The 14,580-nt window shown below is 38.4% G+C and overlaps 1 pseudogene; it reads left to right on the plus strand.

The window, feature by feature from the left end:
* The first annotated feature begins 12,998 nt into the window (after positions 1-12,998).
* On the plus strand, positions 12,999-14,373 carry LOC127183631 (ras GTPase-activating protein-binding protein 1-like; annotated as a pseudogene).
* The last annotated feature ends 207 nt before the right edge of the window (positions 14,374-14,580 follow it).

Genomic DNA, 14,580 nt, shown 5'->3' on the forward strand with positions numbered 1-14,580 from the left:
GTGCTAGAAATATTGTAAAAGCAGACCCAAGTGTGTGACTGAAAAAGACACAGTAAAGCAGTTGCACATATGAACTCACAGCAGTTGTGACAGCATGCTGGAAATTCCCACAAACTTAATTCAGACAAAAATTTCAGTGTAAAGAGGGTAGTTGGGCATGGAATCTAACCCGTAGCGAAGGTGTAGGGAGCCTAGTTCCGTTCCATACATTGTCCTTGGTTGATACTTCAATCTCAGCAAGCCCCTCTGGGCCCTGGTTAGTTGGCTCTGTTTGACTTTAGGTGGAGCTCCTGTCTCCTCCAGGTCCTTTTTTTCTTTCCTCCACTTTTCCACAAGACTCCCTACACATTGCCCAGTGTTTGGCTATGAGTATTAGCATCTGTATCTAAGCACCGATGGGTGAAACCCCTCAGAGGACAACCATTCTAGGCTCCTGTTTGCAAGCATAGCAGAGTATCATTAATGGTGTCAGAGGTTTGCTCTCTCTCATGGGGAGGGTCCTGGGGTGGCAGGGCATTGGTTGGATATTCCATCAATTTCTGCTCTACCTGCTCTGTTTTTATCCCTGCACATTTTGTAGGCAGGGTGAGCTTAGGGAGGAAGATTTTGTGGGTGGATTGATGGTACCCTTCCTCTACTAGGAGAATTGTCTAAAGAGTATCCTCTTCAGTTTCCATGGCTCCTGCTACTATGAGTCTCTGCTAGAGTTCCCTGCATATCTGACCAGGAGCCTACCCTGACTTAGGTCTCCATCATGTCAGAGAGATAATCCTACCCAGTTTCTCTTTTCTTTACAGGTCTTCAGTTCTTCCTCCCCTGCTTTCTCCAGGTCTGATTTCACCCTTCTTTCTCTCTGCGTACCTTCTCCTACCTTGTTCCCTCTCCTCAACCATTGCATTTGTGTATTCTAGCTCCCCTTCTGGGTGAGATTTAAGCTTCCTCACTCGGATTCTCCTTGCTATTATCCTCTTTGGGTCTATGAATTGTAGTATGTTTACCTTGTACTATATGGCTAAAATCCACTTATAAGTGAGTACATACCATGTGTGTTTTCCTGGATATGGGATACCTCACTCAGAATTATCTTTTCTAGTTCCATCCATTTGCCTGCAAATATCGTGATTTATTTGTTTCATGAGTAGTATCCCATTGTGTAAATGTGCTACAGTTTCTGTATCCATTCTTGGTAGGTATATCTGGATTGTTTCCACATTCTGGCATTTTAAAGTTGCTATGAACATAGTTGAGCAAGTGTCCTTCTTGTACGGTGAGGTATCTTTTGGGTATATATCCAGGAGTGGTATAGCTGGGTCTTAGGTTAGAGAGCTGTTCCTAATTTTCTGAAATACCACCAGATTGATTTCCATAGTGGTTGTACAACTTTGCATTCCCACCATGTTCCCCTTTCTCCACATCCTTACCTGTATGTCCTGTTACTTGATAGTTTGATCATAGTGATTCTGACAGGTGTAAGATGGAATTTCAGAGTCATTTTGATTTGTATTTCCCTGCTGACTAAGGATTTTGAGAATTTCTTTAAATGTGTTACATCACCATTCAAGATTGAGAATTCTGTTTAGTTGTGTACCCATTTTTAAATTGGGTTTTGTTTGCTAGAGTTTAGTTTCTTGAGTTCTTTATATATTTTGGATATTAGCCCTTTGTCAGATATAGGATTGATGAATATCTTTTCCAAATCAGCGGACTCTCATATTGTTCTATTGATAGTGTTCTTTAACTTACAGAGTCCTTTCAGTTTTAGGAAGTCCCATTTTTAACTGTTAATCTGGTATTATGTTGAGATTTTTGATCCATTAAACTTGAGTTTTTTTCAGGGTAATAAATATCTATTTGCATTTTCTACATGTAGACATCCAGTTAGACCAGCACCATTTGGCGAAGATGCTGTCTTTTTTCCATTGTATGGTTTTAGCTCCTTAGTCAAAGGTCAAGTGTTTGTAGATGTATGGGATTATTTCTGGGTGCTTTGGTTGGATTCCATTGATCAACCAGTCTATTTTTATGTCAGTATCATGTAGCATAGCTTGAAGTTAGGGATGGAGATACTTTCAGAAGTGCATTTATTGTATAGGATTGTCTTAGCTATTCTGTTATTGTTGTTGTTGTTGTTTTGTTTTGTTTTTCCTTATGAAGTTTAGAATTGTTCTTTAGAGGTCTATAAAGAATTGTGTAGGTATTTTGATGAGGATTGCACTGATCTGTAGATTGCTTTTGGTAAGATGGGTATTTTTACTATGTTAATCCTACATATCTATGACTATGGGACATCTTTTCATCTTCTGCTATCTTTTTCAGTTACTGTCTTCAGAGGGTTGAAGATTTTGTTACACAGGTGTTTGACTGGCTTGGTTAGAGTTACACCAAGATACCTTTTATTATTTGTGGCTATTGTGATGGAGGTGGTTTCCTTCATTTCTTCCTCCATCCATTTCTTGTTTGCATACAGGAGGGCTACTGATTTTTAAAAAAAAATTAATCTTTATCCAGCCATTTTGCTGAAGGTGTTTATCAGCTGTAGGAGTTCTCTGGTGGAAATCTGCATGTCACTTATATATAATATCATATCATCTGTGAATAGCAGTACATTGAGTTCTTTCCTTCTGATTTGTATCCACTTGCTCTCTTTTGTGGTCTTATTGCTCTAACTAGAACTGCAAGTACTATATTGAAGAGATATGGTGAGAATGGGCACCTTTCTCTTGTCTCTGATTTTAGTGGAATTGTTTTGACTTTTCTACATTTAGTTTGATGTTGGCTATTGGACTGCTGTATGTAGCTTTTATTATGTTTTTATCCCTGATCTATTCAATCCTTTTATCATGAAAGATTTTTGGGTTTTGTCAAGGCCTTTTTCTGTATCTAATAAGATCATCATGTGATTTTTTTCTTTCAATTTGTTTATATGGTGGGTTACACTGATGGATTTTCCTATATTGAACCATCCCTGCATCCCTGGGATGAAATCTACTTGATCATGATGGATGATGTAATTGATGTGTTCTTGGATTTTGTTTAAGAGTATTTTGCCTCAAAGGTAATGAGTGAAACTGTTATGAAATTCTCTCTCTGTTAAGTCTTTCTTTGGTTTAGGAATCAGTGTGACTGTGGCATCATAGAATAAGTTTGGCAATGTTCCTTTTGTTATTATTTTGTGGAATAATTTGAAGAATATTTGTATTAGCTCTTCCTTGAGCCTGGTAGGATGCTGTGTTAAAACCATGTGGCTATGGGCTTTTTTTGCTTGGGAAGTATCTCATGACTGCTTCTGTTTCTTTAGGAGATACAGGACTGTTGAAACTGTTAACTGATCTTGATTTAAATTTGGTAAATGAAAAAATATCAAGAAATCATCCATTTCATTTAGATTTTACAATTTTGTGGAATATAGGCTTTTGAAGTAAGGTCTAATGATTTTTTTTTCTTCAGTGTCTGTTTATGTGGCCCTAATTTCATTTCTGATTTTGTTAATTTGGATACTTTCCTTCTACCTTTTAGTTACTTTGGCTAAGGGTTTGTCTACTATTTTTCTCAAAGAACCAGCTCTTCGCTTTATTGAGTCTTTGTATTCTTCTCTTAGTTTCCAATTTATAGATTTCAGCTTTGACATTGATTATTTCATATCATCTACTCCTCTTGGATGTTTTTGCTTCTTTTTTCTCCTAGAGTTTTCAAGTGTGCTGTTAGATTGCTTGTATGGGATCTCTCCAATTTCTTTATGAAGGCGCGTATTTCTATAAACTTTTGTCTTAGCACTGCTTTCATGATGTTCATAAGTTTGAGTATGTTGTACCTTCATTTCCACTGGATTCTAAGAAGTCTTCAATTTCCTTCTTTCTTTCCTTCCTGATCAAGTGGTCACTGAGCAAGGAGTTTTTCAGTTTTCAATAGTGGGTAGGCTTTTTGTTATTTCTGTTGTACTTGAGGTTTCACTCTAATCCATGGTGATATGATGAAGAACAATGTGTTAATGCAATGTTCTTGTATTACTTGAGGTTTGCTTTGCTACCAACTATATGGCCAATTTTGGAGGATGTTCCTTGCAGTGGGTAGAAGAAAGTATATTCTTTTGTGTTTGAGTGAAAAGTTCTGTAGGCATCTATTAGGTCCATTTGATTCATGACCTCTGTTAGTGTCATTATTTGTCTATTTAGTTTAGATTTGATGATCTGTCCATTAGTGAGAGTAGAGTGTTGAAATCTCCCACTATTAGTGCATGTATCAATTGTGATTTAAGGTTTAATAATATTTCTTTTACAAATGCATGTGCATTATGCATAGAGGTTCAGAATTGAGATATCCTCTTGGAGGATTTTTATATTTGATGAGAATGAAGTGTCCTTCCCCATCTCTTTTGATTAATTTTGGTTGAAAGTCTATTTCATTACATATTAGGTTGGCTACTATAGCTTGGTTCTTGGGGCCATTTGCTTGGAAAATCTTTTCTCACTCCTTACTCTGAGGTAATGTCCATCTTTGTTGCTAAAGTGTGTTTCTTGTGTGCAGCAGAATGTTGGATCCTGCTAGGCTCTGTCTTTGGATTGGGGAGTTTAGTTTATTGATGTGATTGAAAGCTTTGCTGGATATAGTAGTCTGGGCTGACATTTGTGTTTTCTTAGTGTCATCATGACATCTGTCCAAGCCTTTCTGGCTTTCATAGTCTCTGTGGAGAAGCCAGGTGTGATTCTGACAGGTCTGTCTTTATATGTTACTTGACCTTTTTTAGCCTGCTGATTTTAATAAGTTTTTCTTTGTTCTGTAGATCCGGTGTTTTGATTGTTTTGTAGCAGAAGGATATTTTTTCCTGGTCTATTCTATTTGGTGTTCACTAAGCCTCTTGTACCTTTAAAGTAGTATCTTTCTTTAGGTTGGGGATTTTTTTTTCTATAATTTTATTGAAAATAATTTCTCTTCCTCGGAGCTTGGAATCTTCTTTTTCATATAATCCCTTTGCTCCTATATTGCACCTTTTCATGGTGTTCTTGGTTCCTTGTATGTTTTGTGGTAGAAAGTTTTTTGATTTAGTATTTTATTGACTGATGCATTGAATTCTTCAATTGTATCTTCTATGCCTGAAACTCTTTCCCTTATCTCTTGTATTCTGTTACCTCTGTGGTTCCTCTTCTCTTTTCTAAGTTTTCTATCTTGAGATTTTTTTTGGGGGGGAGCATTTCTTTATTAATTCTATTTCTATTTTCAGGTGTTGAACAGTTTTATAAATTTCCTTCACCTGTTTGATTGTATTTTCATGTATTTCCTTTAGGGGTTTATTCATTTCCTCTTTAAATGTCCCAAACAACTTCATAAGAATATCTTTATGGTCATTTTCCCGTGTTTCAGCTGCATTAGAATATGCAGTGTTTGACGGGGTTCTGGTGGATCCATGTTCCCCTGGTTTTGTTGGTTGGTTCTTAATCTGACCTTTAGCCATATGGTTGTCTGTGGTATTGGCTGTTAGATCCAGGAACCTGCTGGTTTTCTCAAGCCTTTGTGGTCCACTGAGGTTCCTCTGGTCTCCTCGAGGCAGCTCAAGAAACTCAAGTAAGCTGAGGTCACATTGCAAGAGTGAAACAGTGTGCCCCTGGAACTGGGGACCCATGCTTGAGTAGGTGAAAAGCACAAGGGGCCACAGGCCTGCTACTGTTAGACATTTCTGCACCTGGGAGTCAGCTGCTGGGGACTGTAATTATGCACCCCAGTTTCCAGGAAGTCCCTTCCCATCCATGAAAGAGCTGAACCGAAGGCCGAATCTACAAGACTCTGGAGTCCAAAGTCATCTTCAGGATGGTGGGAGAAGTCCTTAAGAACAGGAGAGGGTACTAGTGTTTTGGATCCAGCCATGCATTGGGTTGCTGACCATGCAGATGCTGAAGTCTCAGTGGCACTCAGGTTAGACTGGGTTCTGCCATCTTCTGAACAGGATCCTGTATTATCCTATTTTCCAGCTTGTCTCCTTTGGGGAACCAGGAGACTCATGGTTTGGTGGTTGTGATGATGCCCCCAGATACAGGCAATGCCCTGAACTTTGCAGAAGGAATCTGAGGTCTGGTTCCTGGAGCAGAACATGTCTGGAACTGGGAATTCGAGTTTGAGTAGGTAGAAATCAAGGGGGAGTGCAAGGCCAGGATGTTGGCTACTCCTAGACCTGGAAGGTGGTTGCGTGCCAGGGACTAGAGCCATGTGTTCCTAGATCTATGGATGTCCTGTCCCACCCAGGAATCACCAATTTCTTGTGTTTTGGAATCAATGACCAGGTTACTCCCTGGATTTGCAGTCTCTCATCTTCTGTTACTCTGATAAGGTAGATACTCACTGCCGCCATCTTTGAGCTGGTTTCCAAGTTGTTTTTCTCATCTAATCAATTAGTATTCACCTTTTTGTAAGTATACAACTTTTTTTTTTTCATTTGGTGGATGTCTAGATTGCTTCTGTTTCCTAGGTAATGTAGCATCAATGGACATGGATGATCAAGCATTGTTAGAGTAGGACATGGGTTCTTTGGACATACACCTAAGGGTGGAATAGCTGGAGCCTGTGATAGATGTATTTGTAATTCTTTGTGAATCTCCACACTGATCTGCATAGTGGCTTTACCAGTGTGCAGTCCCTTTGCAGTGTATAAGCACCTTTCCCACACATTAAAATATGTGTCCTTAGAAAAAGAAAGTACAAATTGTGTTGTCTATATGTTTTTGGAAGGGTAGCTTTCCCTTGGAGCACAGTCTGTCTATCAAGGGCTATACTCTTTAAAAATAAAGCTTTTCTCTCTATTCTAGAAGCTACCAATTGCCATTTGTATCTGGGCAGAAGTGAGACTTCATGCTTAATTCTCTTTTCCATGGTAGGACTTAGTGTGGCCTTAGCTTGTGGAGGTCTTGTACATGTTAACAGATTTCTGGGAGTTAATATATACAAATACATTGTTATGTGAAGAAAATGTCTTTTTCTTGTAGTCATCCCTGTCTTTGAACCCTAAGAACATTTGACCCCTCTTTTACCATGATATCAAACCTTGGGAGAAAAGGGCGTGAGGTAAACGTCACATTTAGATTGAATTTTCACAGTCTCTTATTCCCTGTGCTTTGACAACTTGTGTGTTTCTTTATTAATTGGCATCTGTCCCAAAATGTACCTAATATAGGCTGAGATTTGCACTCATATATGGATATAATAATAACTCACCAAAAGTTGGTTTAGTACTATGTTCACTTGGCAGAATAACAGTAGGGTTCTACCTATCCACAGGTTCTTCACCCAGATAATGGTTCCAGATATGGTTTCCCAGTTGTGGAGAATTTCTTAAATCCAATGAAAAAGTGGTTGACTCCTCCCATGATGTTTGTGCCACTATTGCACAAGTAGACATTTCTTGCCACACCAGTATTAATAGTAGTTCGGAGGGTTCACTGTTAAGTAACAGTTAGATCATTGATAAGATATTTTAGAGTATATGGAGGTATATTTTTTGCTGGTAGAACAGTTATTGGAAATTGCAAAGGCAGGGACCATGGCTACTAAGTGAGTCACCATGTCTATTCATTGATGAAAGCATTGTTAGAGACAAGGATGTACAGATCCCTCTTTAAAAAATGGCACAGTGTTCAAGCCCTGCACCTAGTTTATCCTCACAGCTGAACTCCAAACCTGGTAATGGGTTTATAATAACCTGAATTCTAGAGTTTTGCTTTTAGTAAAATAAATTATATGTAAAAGAATATTTTGACTGATATAAAATTAATCCTATACTGGCTACAATCAGAATTTATTATATCAAGACATATGTTAGCAAATTCTCCCTTCCTGTCAATCAAAAAGAGGTATAATAATGTTGATTTTAGATTCTCTATGATTTTTTCACATATAGATAAAAAATCCAATGACAATAATGAATTATATACTATTAATGTAAATAAATATGAGATAGAAAATTCTCATTTGATCTAATGTACATATTTTTGTAGTAAATAATGAATTTAAAGTAAAAATATTAGAAATGTCTTCTATCAAGAGCTATTTTTCTATAAAAAAAAATACCCTTTCTTCTCTGCCCTTAATTTCTCCTATGTTATTGTACCTGTTTCCAACCTGTTGGAGGCAGGTAAGACATTTAATGGCCCAAAGGGGTTGAGGTATAAATATGAAAGACAAAGAAAAGTAATTTTTTATTTGTTTATTCTAGGTAAATAGGTACTATTTATCATATGCTATCTTGATATCAAATGGAAGCTTGATGTTTATTTTACATTATTTTCTTGGAACAAGGTCGATTCATTTCTTCATTAAGTGATGTACATTGAACTCCTATGGTTTCCTCACCATCCCATCTAAGACTGTCTTTCCAAAATCAAAGCAATTGGTGGATGAAATTAATATAATTTAAACAAATTATTTATTGATTCCTCTGACATTGGTAACTGACTTGTATTAAGCATTTTCTTTCACCTCTCTGTTCAATTCTAAGGAGATTAAATTTAGCTGGCTGTTTATTTTTCTTTTGATCATTCTATTTAGTAGTGCTGTAATCCAATGATTAAAAGTTTTTAACTCTATGTTTTTAATTCCTGTATCTGAAGACAATAAAGTAGCATGTCTGAACAGTTCAGAGATGTTGGTATAATCTTCATTGTGAATGTACTCAGACAGACAGAAAAACTTGACTCTTGTTTTATATTCCTGTTTTGAAGTAATTTTTTGACATGCATACAAAGGTCATTCAAGCATTTATAAAATAGGCAGAATATTCTAAATATGTATCAAATTATTATGTGCAAACTAATTTATTCATTTTTTATTTAGTCAACAAAATGTTTGTGTTGTGTCATCATTGTCATGGTCAAATAAGACCAGTTGCTAAAAAGTGCATTTTGGCTCTGAAAGGATACACAATTCATTTATTCATTGAGTGTATGTCAAATAATTTGCTGGAATATTCTAACCGGAAATTAGATGTGAAGATGTGAAGAAGGACCCACTTGATACTCAATAATTAAGTACAAAGTGAACAAAATTAAGCAATGATACTCTACTAGGTCAAAAATTAAAAAAAGCAACTGTGTTTAAAATTACTGATGTTGCATAGAAAAAAGTACATATTTCCAAGTAATTAGCTGAAACATTTGGTATATACACATCAGTACCATAGCCCAGGTGGTTTTGTTTTTTTTTGTTGTTGTTGTTGTTGTTGATTTTGCTTTTGGAATTTGTGTCACACAATTTTACTTAAAGTAAGAAAAAAAGAAATGTAGTATTCTCCTCTTAATTACTCTATTTTGCTCTTTGATTTCAAGCACTTTGTAAAGAGGGTAAGTGGGTGCACATTGCAATGTCCATATATTACGCTTCATACTATTTGAAATCAAAGTTTTCCATCAGAATTAATTAGGAGTTATTGTGATGTAATTTCCATGAACAATGGGTAATCTTCTAAATTGTGTATAGTTTTCCTTTTCTTTTGAATTTTGACATGGTTCTTTACTTAATGCATATTAAATTGAGAGAAGTTAATTTCACATTCAGGACGCTCAGACACTAGATTATTCTTCAAATTTTCATGTGTCAGTTGCAAACTGTGTGCCTTTATGGAAAACATATCTTTATCATTCTTTTCATAGCATATACTCTGTGGGCATTTGACAACAAGCTTAAAAATTCATTTTGGGTTTTATTCATTCTTCAGGAATTATAAACCACATTTAACTACACCTAACAGAAAAGCTTTGTATGCTAGTATTCTTCTGGTTGACCCATCATGAACTCCTTCTTAAAATTTTAATAAACCTTGGAGACAATTCTCTAGAGTATTTCCCAGGACATTTCCTGAACACCAGTGATGCAAGTCCACGCCATCCCATTGATGGTTGTCCCAAAGCACAGGAGGATGAGCATTCTTGCTCACTGAGAGCTGTGCATAGACCACAGTGCTGCTATAAGTGAGTGAAACGCGATGCAGCTTCTCTTGCAACTTCCTCTAACTCAGCCTAATGGAGATTACGTCCATTAAGAGCTCTTTGCTGCATGTGCAATTTCTATCGATCAGATTGACACACTGTGTTTTAGCCAATGATCCTATTACAAAACCTGCCTGCTTCCAGTGTTTTACTGGCATAGGGAAGCCTGAAAATTCTCTGTACTTTAATGGGAAGTCTAGGGAAAGGTATCACTGGAATTGTGGTTATTTTCGTCCCTGCTGTGCATCAGCTGCAGCGTGTAATTTTTAAAAAGTTTTTGGGCATTATCTTTTAGGCACTTACTTAGCATATGGATATGTTATTTCTTTGTAATTTAAAAAAATAGACATTTGTTTATGAAACTATGTTAGTTGTGACATAGATGTAGAGAGAATCCAGCATGAACAACACTATTGCTTTAAAAATGAGATTTCTCTGAGCTGGAAACCTATGAAGGAACTATCTGGAGGACAGAAATATTTGCTTATAATTATACCAGACTGTGGTAAATTATTAGTAATCTTAGTAAAGAGAGTCATTAAATAAGTATAGTGCTCTGTGGTCAAATGGCAAGTGAAATAATAGATTTTAAAGATGGTGGGAAAAGTAGACCCCCTATAAAGACTTTAAAGGAAAGTATAGGATGGACAAAGGAAAGACATGAGCAGAGAAAATAAATGTAGACTACACAGCACAGGGCCTCTTTTTTGAGAGAGTTTCTTATAACATTATATGAATATAGAGCATGATATTAGCGACTTGACTTTGGAAAACACATCATATTCCAAAAGCATCTTAGTATACATGACATAAAAACTCAGCTGTCATTTACTGAAAACCTATATCATACTAGATTTTAACATATGTTGTGACATGGAATATTTTTTAACAATTTTAGAAAGTGTGTATTATTACTATTTTCATTTTTAAGTGAAATAAGACAGAGAAGGCAAATAATTTGGCCAAGGTTTTTACTTTGGATATGGCACAGTATGTTTTCAACCCGAGCCTGGCTCGTTCTAAAGGCCCCCTTTCCCTCTCTTCCTCTGCCCTCCCCATTCATCCTTTGGTCTGTAATCACTCCATAGCCTCAGTCAGTGGGTAGCATAAGGTGTTGACTACTCTAAAGCAACTATTCCATTCCAAGTAAGGCAAGTGGGTAATATAGCCAACAAGCAGAACCCAGGTGAACTTATAGACCATGACATCGCCTCGTGCTGTGTTACAATCAGTATTCATATAGAGTCATAGCATGCTTACCTTTCTTTTAATACTACTCAGAACTTAAGAAAATGTCATTTAGAGCTGTAGTATGTTGCCTGATACTGGAATACTGATTTTTGGTTGTGAGCCTAGCGTTTAACAGCTGAGCCATCTCTCCATCCCTAGAATTCTGATTTTTTTTTTATAGTACTGCTTTGTTCTTTACTGTCTAACAGTTGCCTTAATTTTTCTACTATGATTGGGTATTATATTTATTGTGCTTTTGCAATGGTGTAGATGGAGAATATATTCAAGTTAAATATATAATACTAATACATATGCCATGGGGAAAGCCAGCCTCTGACACTATTAATGCTATTCTTGTGACAGGAGCTTAGCATAACTGACCTCTGAGAGGCTCCACCCAGCAGTGAATGGAACAGATGGTGAAACTCATAGCCATACATTAAGTGGAGCTCAGGGAGTCTTGTGAAAGTGTGTGTGTGTGTGTGTGTGTGTGTGTGTGTGTGTGTGTGTGTGTATGTCGGGGGTGGGGTGGATAGAAGGATCTAGAGGGGACAAGAGCTTCACAAAAATACCAACAGAGTCAACTAACCTAGGTCCAGGAGGGCTAACAGACACTAAAGTACCAGCAAGAGAGCATGCATGGCATGGTCTGGACCTACCCACTCCATATATATATAGAAAACCAATGCACAGCTTTATCTTTATGTGGGTCCCCCAGCAAGTGAAATGGGGGCTGTTTCTGACATGGACTCTGCTGTCAGCTATTGGGTCACTTCACCCCAGCAGGGCTGCCTTGCTTAGCCTCAGTATAAGATCATTTGCTCAGTCCTGATGCAACTTAATGTGCTGGGTGGATGATGGGGGGAGGGGCTCCCCTTTCTGAGAATAAGGAAAGGGCACAAAGGGTGAAGAAGGTGGGCAGGGAGGAGATGCATTCACTGTACAAAGTGAATAACTAAATAAACTTATAAAAATACAGGCAAAGCTTTGTTATGGTTTTAGTTACTTTGAGACAATAAAAATTCCTTGACCCATTTGTAGAAAATCTCTTATATTTCCTTAAAGTGATGCCTGTAGGTAATATTTATTTGACTAATGTCCCCAAATCTCACATTCAGTTTGATAACCACAACAAAAAATATTTTAAATTTGAACATAAATTTCACTGGACAGTTTAGAAGCCAAGTCAACACATGTTGATTGGAAATGGAGTTATTTTTCATTTTACATAGTTAGATAAGCATTTATTGTGTTTTGTGACAATGTGCCTTAATTTGGTTGTAAATTCAAAATACATCGGCACCTCCTATTAAAGTTAACAGATAATGATTAAAAACCAATGAAAAGCAACAGAAAAAAACATGGCACACAATGCTTTCAAGCAGAAAATAGTGCAGTGATGTTTAGGTTTAAAACATTTTTTTTTTTACTGTAAAAGGTTTTGGTGTGCCTATGTCGTGACTTCCCATAGTTCCGTTCCTTTATGCTATTTTGCTAGCATACAAAGGGCTTTAAAAATACATAGAAGGTACATGCCTTATATCACACATATGAAAAGTTTAGATTTTCTTTATGGCAGATGTGCATCTTGTAGGAATGATTAATTGCCAATAGAAAAAAAATTAAAATGGTTTAGGAAATGAGCCAATCCAATATCATACAAACATTTTTTAGAAACAAAAACAAAACAAACAAACAAACAAAAAAAGGAAACAGTAGTTAGATCTTGCAAGGGACGCAGCCACCTCCTCTCACACAGCAGCCCTGTTCTCCCGTTCAGCCGGGCAGGATGAATGGACCAAAATGGTGGTTATGCAGAGGCTTAGTCCCCTGCTGGTTGGGCAAGAGTTTGTGGACAGTACAACACCCTGTTGAAACATGCCCCGGACATCCTGCACAGATTTTATGGAAAGAACTCTTCTATGCCCACGGTGGCTTGGATTCCAACACAGCAGAAGCAGTCTATGAGCAGAAGGAAATCCACAGGAGTGATGTCACAAAACCTCACCAGCTGCCCCACCAAGATCCTCCATGTTGATGCTCACGCCACTCTGAAAGACGGGGTGGTGGTCCAAGTGGAGGGGCTACTGTACGGCAACAATCAGGCTCTGTGGAAGTTCGTTCAGTCCTTTGTCCTTGCTCCTGAGGGCTCTCTTACCAACAAATTCTACGTTCACAATGAGCTCTTCAGTTACCAACGTGAGGTCTTTGGTGGCTTTGTCACGGAGTCTGAACAGGAGTTTGAGGAAGAAGCAGAGGAACCTGAAGAAAGACAGCAGACACCAGACGTGGTGCCTGATGATTCAGGAACTTTCTATGATCAAACTATCACAAAAACTTGGAGAAACAGGTAGACGACCCTGTTGTGCGGCTAGAGCCAGAACCAGAGCCGGAGCCGGAGCCGGAGCCAGAACCTGTGCCTGACATCCAAGAGGACAAGGCTGAGCCTGCGCTGGGAGAAGCTGCTCCTGAGGACGTGCAGAAGAGCGTTTCCCCGGCCCCAGAGGACGTGGCCACAGAACAGGATGACTTGAGGACGTTTTCTTGGGCATCTGTGACTAGCAAGAACCTTCCTCCCAGTGGGACTGTCCTAGTGACGTGTACCACCACCTCCTGTAGTCAAAGTGCCACCTTCACAGCCCCATCCAGAATTTAAGCCTGATCCTCAGAGTCCATCACAAAGGCCTCAGGGAGAGCAGTGAGTTCGAGAGCAACGGATCAATATCTCTCCACAGAAGCTGGTGAACCAGGAGATGTGGACCCTTCAAGGACGGCGAGACATCCTGAGAGCCATCAGACCTTCACCAGGAACCTGCCAGATGAGGTTGACAAATCAGAAATGAAGGATTTTTCCCCCTCAAAAGTATGAGAACATGATGGAGCTGCGCATTTGCAGTGGCGGGAAGTTACCCAACTTCAGTTTTGCTGTGTTTGATGAATTTGAGCCTATTCAGAAATCCTTAACAATAGGCCTCTCATGTTCCAAGGAACGGTCCTTCTGAATGTGGAAGAGAAGACTCGAGGTGCCAGGGAAGGTGTCCTCAGGGATAATCACTTTCTGGGACCTGGAGAACCTGTGGATGGGCAAAGAGGTTGAATGCGAGGCCCTCCCCGAGGAGGCAGCATGTAGAAGCCAGACTTTGGCGTGGCCAGTAAAATTACTACTACAAGCCAGTGAATTGCTTGGCCCAGATCTCCACGCAACACACCGCCGCGGCTCCTGATGGATGATGGATTCCTTCAGCCAAGCCTTTGGTGCGTCACAGTAGTCATTATAAACTGCCTGAGTTTGTACAATTTTAGTTCTGCTTGTGTTCATCACGTGTGCTTCCCACCCCTCTCTCGTCCCCTGACATGTCAGTCCTTCACTTCCAGTTTTCCAGAA

The sequence above is a fragment of the Acomys russatus genome, chromosome 31 (genome assembly GCF_903995435.1).
Source record: "Acomys russatus chromosome 31, mAcoRus1.1, whole genome shotgun sequence".
In the NCBI taxonomy this organism is placed as follows: Eukaryota; Metazoa; Chordata; class Mammalia; order Rodentia; family Muridae; genus Acomys; species Acomys russatus.